Source organism: Pieris rapae, chromosome 6, assembly GCF_905147795.1.
Source record: "Pieris rapae chromosome 6, ilPieRapa1.1, whole genome shotgun sequence".
Taxonomy (NCBI): Eukaryota; Metazoa; Arthropoda; class Insecta; order Lepidoptera; family Pieridae; genus Pieris; species Pieris rapae.
In genome coordinates, this window is record NC_059514.1 from 7,579,696 (window position 1) to 7,587,474 (window position 7,779).

The following is a 7,779-nucleotide window of genomic DNA, read 5'->3' on the forward strand; positions in this document are numbered from 1 at the left end:
GCGGATTGCCCCTACCGTCAATGCACCAGCGCGGGGCGTAGCAAGATCGTCAGACCACCTTTTAAAAAGAATGTCTCTGGCATGACGCCTCACATGCCCCGCTATTTCCCCCCATGTGACGTTCCCGCTATCCATTACCTCGGCCTTCGCGCGGTATGAGGCAGCAATCACTTCTACCTCCCGCTCCCAAGGAGGAGTACCAGCTAACACACAGACCGCCTCAAACGATACTGTACGGTAGCAGCGAGCTGCCCGAGCCGCGATCACTCGCTGCGGCCTCCGTATAAGCATACGGTTCGTCCGCCTGCTCAGCGCGTCGTCCCAAATGGGGGCCCCGTACAGGGCCATACTGCGAATGATTCCGCAGTATAGCCGGCGCACGCTCTGGCATGGGCCTCCAAGGTTAGGCAAGAGCGTGCCAAGTGCTTCTGCCGCCCTCACAAGTCTCCCCTCGAGAGATTTAAAATGGGGTTCGAAATTCCAGCGACCATCTAAAACAAGACCAAGATATTTCATGGAGGGGGCCACCGGAATCCTAAGGCCTTCAATCACCAATGCCGCCCCCGAAGGAGGACCCATCTTTGGGCCATGAAATAGCAGGGCTTCCGTTTTGTCAAGGGACACCTTGAGACCCAGGGCCTGGATCCGCCTAACAACAAGCCTTGTACCGGCCATCGCAAGCTGAGCCACCTCCCCAAATGACCCTCCGCTCGCTACGACTAGAGTGTCGTCTGCATAGCAGAAGAGGCGCATCCCAGGAAGCAGTGCACCTCGCAGCACCCAATCATAGCTAATATTCCACAGAAACGGTCCAAGAACTGATCCCTGTGGAACTCCGCACATCACCGGATAGCGAACGATTTCTCCCTGTCCGTTCACAATAGCGACCTGTCGTCCTTCCAGATAGCTCCCTACTATTCGGCGCAAGTACAGGGGAACCTCGAAAAATTTAAGGGCCTCTCTGATCACGCCAAATGGAAGGCTATTAAAGGCATTGGCAATGTCGAGAGACACTGCTAACGCCCTCCCACCCCGCTCGACTACACTCTTGGTGTGCTGTTTTAGGTCCGTGAGAGCATCGATTGTAGAGCGACCAGCCCGGAAGCCATATTGGGCTTCGTCCAGGTCCGGCCCGACGATCGAGAGGTGACGGCCCAAACGAGAGGCAATAATCCATTCCAACGCCTTACCAGCTTCGTCTAAGAGAATTATGGGCCGGTAAGCTCCAGGGCTGTTCGGCGCACGACCTTCCTTTCGGATGAGACACAATTGGCCCTCCTTCCATGCTATCGGGAACCGTCCACTACGTAGACATAAGTTAAACAGACCCCGAATGGTTTCCCCCATGTGGGGAAAAGTTACCGCTAAGACCCTAGCATGCAAGCCATCTGGACCTGGTGCCTTCTTTCTGCTCTTCAGGCGACAAAGTATGGACTCTATTTCTGGGTCAGTCACCTCAGGAGCTTGCTCTCTATCGACGTCCCCCACCACCTCCGAGGTCACCATTCTTGGAAGGACGATGTTCGGAGGCAAAGGGAAAAGCCCCGAGATCACATTATCAAGCAAGGTGGGCTCAAGAGTCTCTGTTAGTGGAGCCCCTGCGCCCTTCAGCCTTTTCCGAGCTGCTCGGTAAGGGCGCCCCCAGGGATCACTGTCTAACTCCTTTAAGAACATTTTATGTGCCTCGTTCTTGGCGTCTAAGATGGCCACCTGAAGAACCTTCTTGTGTCTACAGTAGGCCAACCGCAATCCCTCTCTGACCTGCGGATCATCACTTCTTCGTCGGCAACTCCTAAGATAAGTCCTCCTAGCACTACTACATACCCTGCGAAGCTCTTCGATTTCCCGAGTCCACCAGTAGACTGCCTTCCGTAGAGGTGGCGGTCTCCACTTAGGCATGGAGGCGTTGCACACCTCAGTCATGTTCCGTTGGAGTCTGCGGACGCCTTCTTCTACGCATTCAACCGGGGTTGAATCCGCACACCACGCCTGAACAATGGCAACCTCTTCCGCTCGCTCCCGGTTAAGTCGACCAACAGTCCAACGCGGAAAAGTCCGACGACTGGTCCGCGACCTCAGAGGTGGTCCTAAAGAAGCATTTACGACAAACCTAATGTAACGGTGATCTGAAAACGTCTCCAAATCCCTCATTACCTCCCATCCAGACAACCTCCATGCGAAGTTTGAGGAAGCAAGCGTGACATCTACCCGTGACACTCCCTGTGGTCGTACACATGTAGGCTCCGTCCCCCTATTTATAAATATAAGCCCTAACTCCGCCGCCCACTCCTCCAGAAGCGGCCCCCTTGGGTTTACAGAAGTGTCACCCCAGGCGGTGGACCTAGCATTTAAATCTCCCATCAGGATAACTGGCCTGGGCAAGGCCCGCTGGATCGCACGACCCAAGTCACCAATAAAGCTTTCGAAATCTCTAAGCGGCTTGTTAGGGGAGAAATAAGTGCCTATTACCGAACAAAGCCCCCAGTCAACCATGACAAACCCAGGCCCCCTTTCTCTAAGGGTAATAGCCATATCCATCGGACTTACGATAACAGCCACCACCCCCAAAGTGTCTCCCATCCAGTGGCTCCGCTGAGCCACGTAGTATGGTTCAGAAACAACCGCAACTTTCGCCCCCAGCTCCGCCATGGACTGCAAGAACAAGTCTTGCGCCGCAGCGCAATGGTTTAGGTTCCCTTGTAGGAAGCTGGTGCAATTTCTATCCATATTAATCAGACATTGCACCAGACTCCCCAGGGATGAACACCTCCGGCGAAGAATGCTCCGCAGCCACAATAAAACCCCCTTTGCTAATCGGTGGAGGCTTGCAAGCCCGTCCACCCATTTTATGCCCCGCTGTTACTCCAGCCGAAGCACAGACCACGCAATGTGCCTGCAAACCGCAATCACCAGCCTTATGTCCAACCTTCCCGCACCTATAACAGGCCATTCCTAAATCCACTTCTGATGTACACACTTCTCTTGTATGCCCCAGTCGCATGCATTTAAAACATCTTAAAGGGCGTTCTTCGCGTATCTCTACTCTGGCCGAGCTCCACCCAATAAGAAGCCTCCCTTCGGCTACCTTCTTGGCAGCAGAGATGGGACATAAGATAAATATGTCCCCCATACCATTGTCACGCCTAAGAATTTGCCCGGGCTTTATTTGGTGAGCAGAGCAACCACCCTTAGCTGCCACGGCTGCCACCACCTCCTCAACGGTAATGCTGTCGTCGAGGTTTCGGATGTAAAGATCCGCACATTTGACGGGTCTCTCCACTCGAGCCACGTCCGCCAGCACCTCCCGAAGGCTCGCCGCGAGGCGGTCGGCCTTTTCCCCTCTCTGGGAACCCGGGATCTTTAATTTCCCTAACCAGCGTTCGCGATTATGATCAGTATGCAATCGCTGTAAATGGATGCGTTTAACTTATAGATTCCAATTGTATCGATAACTGTCAGGTTAGAAGGCACAGACCGCAGATCATCGATCGAATCCTCCTGACTTAAAATAAAACACAATCATACATTGTCCCATGGAAACAAATGACGACACGAATAGCATAACTACTCCATGAACTAAATTCTAAGCCCAAATGTAAGGCAGTTCTGCACAGCACAATATTCTCTCTAACATCAGGTTTTTGTTCCAGGTCTCGTAGCCGTTGTATTCACCAGTGTGAGTCTCGTCAATGGGCTGACTTCCCTCTACGCGTTCGAGTGGCGACGTTTCTGTCCCGGAAACATTTCTAAAATCACCCACATCTGTTTCGGAATAGTCGCGTTTGCTGCTGCCTCCATCAGCCTTTGCTACGGTTTCGACAAAGCCTTTTTCCGCATGTGGGCTACTGATAACTTCACTAACGCACTCATAGGATGTACAGCTGCATTCACTGCTATCATTATTATTAATCCAACCATCAACTTCTTCAAGAAAACCTACAACTTGGTTTCTAATTAATTTGTGTTTTTCTAACTTCTATAATTACGGGAATCTCAAATCAGATTAAACATTGATTTAAAAATGTTATTCAACATTTATTTTATAACAATCAGAGACCGAGAAAAATATATTTTTCAGAGATTCAGTCTAGATTTAGCGATGTACTTTGCTTACACGAGTTAACAATTAAACAGGTCGTTGGACGGATATAGATGCCAATTTGTTTAAATAATTTGACGTTTTGAGTGCTTTATAACATCAGTAGTAATTAAAATTTTCTAGATGTATAACTTTACATATTGTAAATAAATGTACATTTAATGAGCGAATAATTAAACAATATAAAAACAAATAAAATTCAAATTGATTTATGTATAATTTTAATTGATTCAATTTCAAAACATGATAATTTATTTTAGCTATAATTACAATTAAATGAAATACTGGGAAATGTTTTATTTTAGTTGAAGCTTCAATATAATACCTGTTCACGCAGAATTGATATGTCGAAAACAATATCGCCTCTGGTTATTTTTACTTCATAGAAATGTATGATTAATATTTAGAAAGATGGAAACAATTTCTATATTTTTATTACAATCAATATAATTACTGAAAGACTATTAATCTTTGATTAGATTATTATCGTCGTTAATCAGTTCATATTTTACGTTATAAATCCAAAATGCAGATAATATAACGTAACCTTGAAAAAAAATCACCGTCGCAAAAATATTTAAAGTTTTACATTATCCCATATAAAATTTAATCCATTTTGAAGAAACTTATATAACTAACGTATATAAAGTAATCCTACATCTAACATAAATTAATATAACTAAAATCAATAACTAAACTTAAAAGATAATTACTAAAAAATACAAAGTCCCTTTAGGCAAGGTTCCGAAAATACTGGCAGCGTTCCCCCATCCCTCATCCCTAGACTAATTCTATATCCAGCTGCCAGCTCTTTGGTCTCCTGTGATGTGGAGTAACCATTTGCTATTTCCTTAACAACCCTTAAAGAGCCCACGGGCCAAGAGTCTCGAAATATATAGAATGTTGGTAGTAGGGGAATCGCTACCTTATTAAAAATTGAATACATATATATATTTCAAAAGTATTAGACAATTATCTTGTACCATACAAATTTTTTTTTAACCTGAATCACTAATGAGATTTGAATGTAATTTAACATTTGTTTTATACGGTGTACACCAGAACCAGTAAAATCAAAATGTAGGCTGTGAATTCTGAACACCACCGTATAAAAGACTCCTTGGTGAAGCCGAAACATAGGCAAATTGAGGAAATTACAAACGCACTGGTGCCGCAGAAGAGGTGACTGTACTTTACAAAGGAAAATTGGTGAAAAGCGTTGCACAGCGATGTAACTCCGTTGCAAATGCTGAAGAGGGTCAAGATGAGTGCTGCTAACGCTGTAACCAAAAAAATGTGCACGGTTTCATCTTTAATTTCAGTGAGACATGTGAATAACGAGATTCAAAGAGTTTTTGATTATATTTTACTGTAGGTTTAGTTTGGTATATTTTATTTATAAAATCTTTTTTATTGTATTCTTTGCTTTTTCATATAGCTTTTCTATCTTTCTAATGACGTGAGACGTTTTATATTTAAGTGTTAGAATATAAAGGAATAAACCATCAAACTTTACAAGAATAAACCAAAAACATTGTGCAGGTCATGCGTGTGGCAAAGAACTTTTTCATGGCTCCCATTATTCAATTACTAGGAAATGTAATAAAATATATTTTTACGTAACTGAACTAAATAATTAATTATTGCGGAAATTTATATAGTCAGCCAATTTTTCTTTTATCTCGTAATGTTATTTATCTTTAATCATTGTTTATCGAAACCAGAAAGAATGTTTTAAATTTTTATCGATAAGTATTTATTCGCATAAAGTCTCGTTCACATATCCGTATCGAGGCTCGCGAACACACTTTAATTTATTTGTATTTAATTAAGCATTTTTAAGGAAGTAGCCTTTTGTGCCTGACAGCAACGACGTACCGTATTCAGCTTTATGTTACAAATGTTAAATCTATTAAAGGATGCTGGGCCACTTACAACCTGGAAGAAATCACTGGAAAGCGATAAGGCCGCCAGTTGCTTTTCATTAAATCATGTTTATTTTTTTTCCTTTTATGAAATGCAACGAAGTGATAATAAATAAATTAATAAACCTTTAAGTTAGACTAGATTAGTTAGGCTTAGATAAAACTTTTTTTCTATTTTATATTCTAAGAATTAATTTTGATTTCATTTGCGAAATCAATAAACTTTTTAGACGACGGTATTTACGATATCACTTACACATGTTGAGGAAGTCCTGACTAAAATTAATGATATCATTAGAAATCAATAATAACAGATTATCTTGAGTAATTAACCTCAATATTATCGTAGCATGACGTCACCAAGACACACTACACAACTATTATGTTTAAGGAAGGAAAAGTCAGTAGAAAATATATTTAAAGATATTAATGTAAGATCACTTAAACAACATATTTTAATTGTATTGACTAAGTGTGTGGTTAGAAACTGAAACGCGACTCAAATATTACATGTTTGGCAAAGTTTTAAACGATGCCGTAAAATCTGCGGCAAATATTTGTATGAATGCAAGGTTTGCGCACACTGTGATGGCTGTAAAAAAATTCCTAATATATATATATTTATTTATTATTATATGTATAGTATATATATTTATTTATTTATATGGCTTTATATGTTGAATATTATGTCAAACTTATGATAAGACGATCTTACACGTTTAGGAGCATTTGCTCCTCGCGTTTAATAGTAATAGGATAAGTGTGAGTTAATGTTATTTAATTCAGTGAAATGTAAGCTGTTAGCATTTGTATATTGCCACACCCGGCCCGTAGATAAAGTAACTAAAATCAAATTAGAACTATTATAACTCAAAGATAACACAGTTAAATTATTTCTCTAAGAAAATTCAATTATCGTTTTATATATATTTATAGAGGTAAAAGTCACAGTTTTGTGCTTTATCATTATGCAGGATCCAAGTATTGCCAATATAGACCCTAAACTTTGTAAAATCCAGTGCATTCGACGACGATTTTTAAGTCTAGAGCTGAACCATCTGTCTCCATGAAGGCAGTTAATTCCGTTGGACATTAGCAATTGATACTGAAAGACATTCGTTTATACATTTTAAATCAAGCTGATTTGAAAATTTTGTGCAAATCCATTCTATAATAACACAAAGTAAGCTATACTACTGATTACACATACCCCGATAACGCAAAATAATATATGAAGATGAAAAGGACTTATGTTGTCATTCAACGCAAACCAGCACGTGATAAACACACATATACATGTCAAAATATGCACTGTACACGGTCGCATATTGAAATACAAAACTCACTAAACATTTTTATAACGAACTCTTTATTACTTATACGCGTCATTCTTACTCTTGAGATAAAAATAGTTGAAGCGTTGAAATACGGAAAGATTACTTTAATCTTAATAAATTCACATCTTGTGCTTATCATTCAAATTGATAACTAACACTGTATGGTTGTTAAATGTATAAAATGACAAATTATAAAGATTTTCTGTTTAGACAGTTCTTAGGGTCAAACAAAGATGTCTTTACTAAGTCGCATACAGGTAAACACTCGTATTTTGAAATTGTGACTGAAGAAGAAGAGGAAGCTGATATATTATATTTGGAATTGAAATTTCAATTACTTTTTAGCTTTAAGTAATAATTATCTTCTTTGGTTCATGACCTACTTTACAAAGTCAGAAATTCTTTAATAACAAGTAAG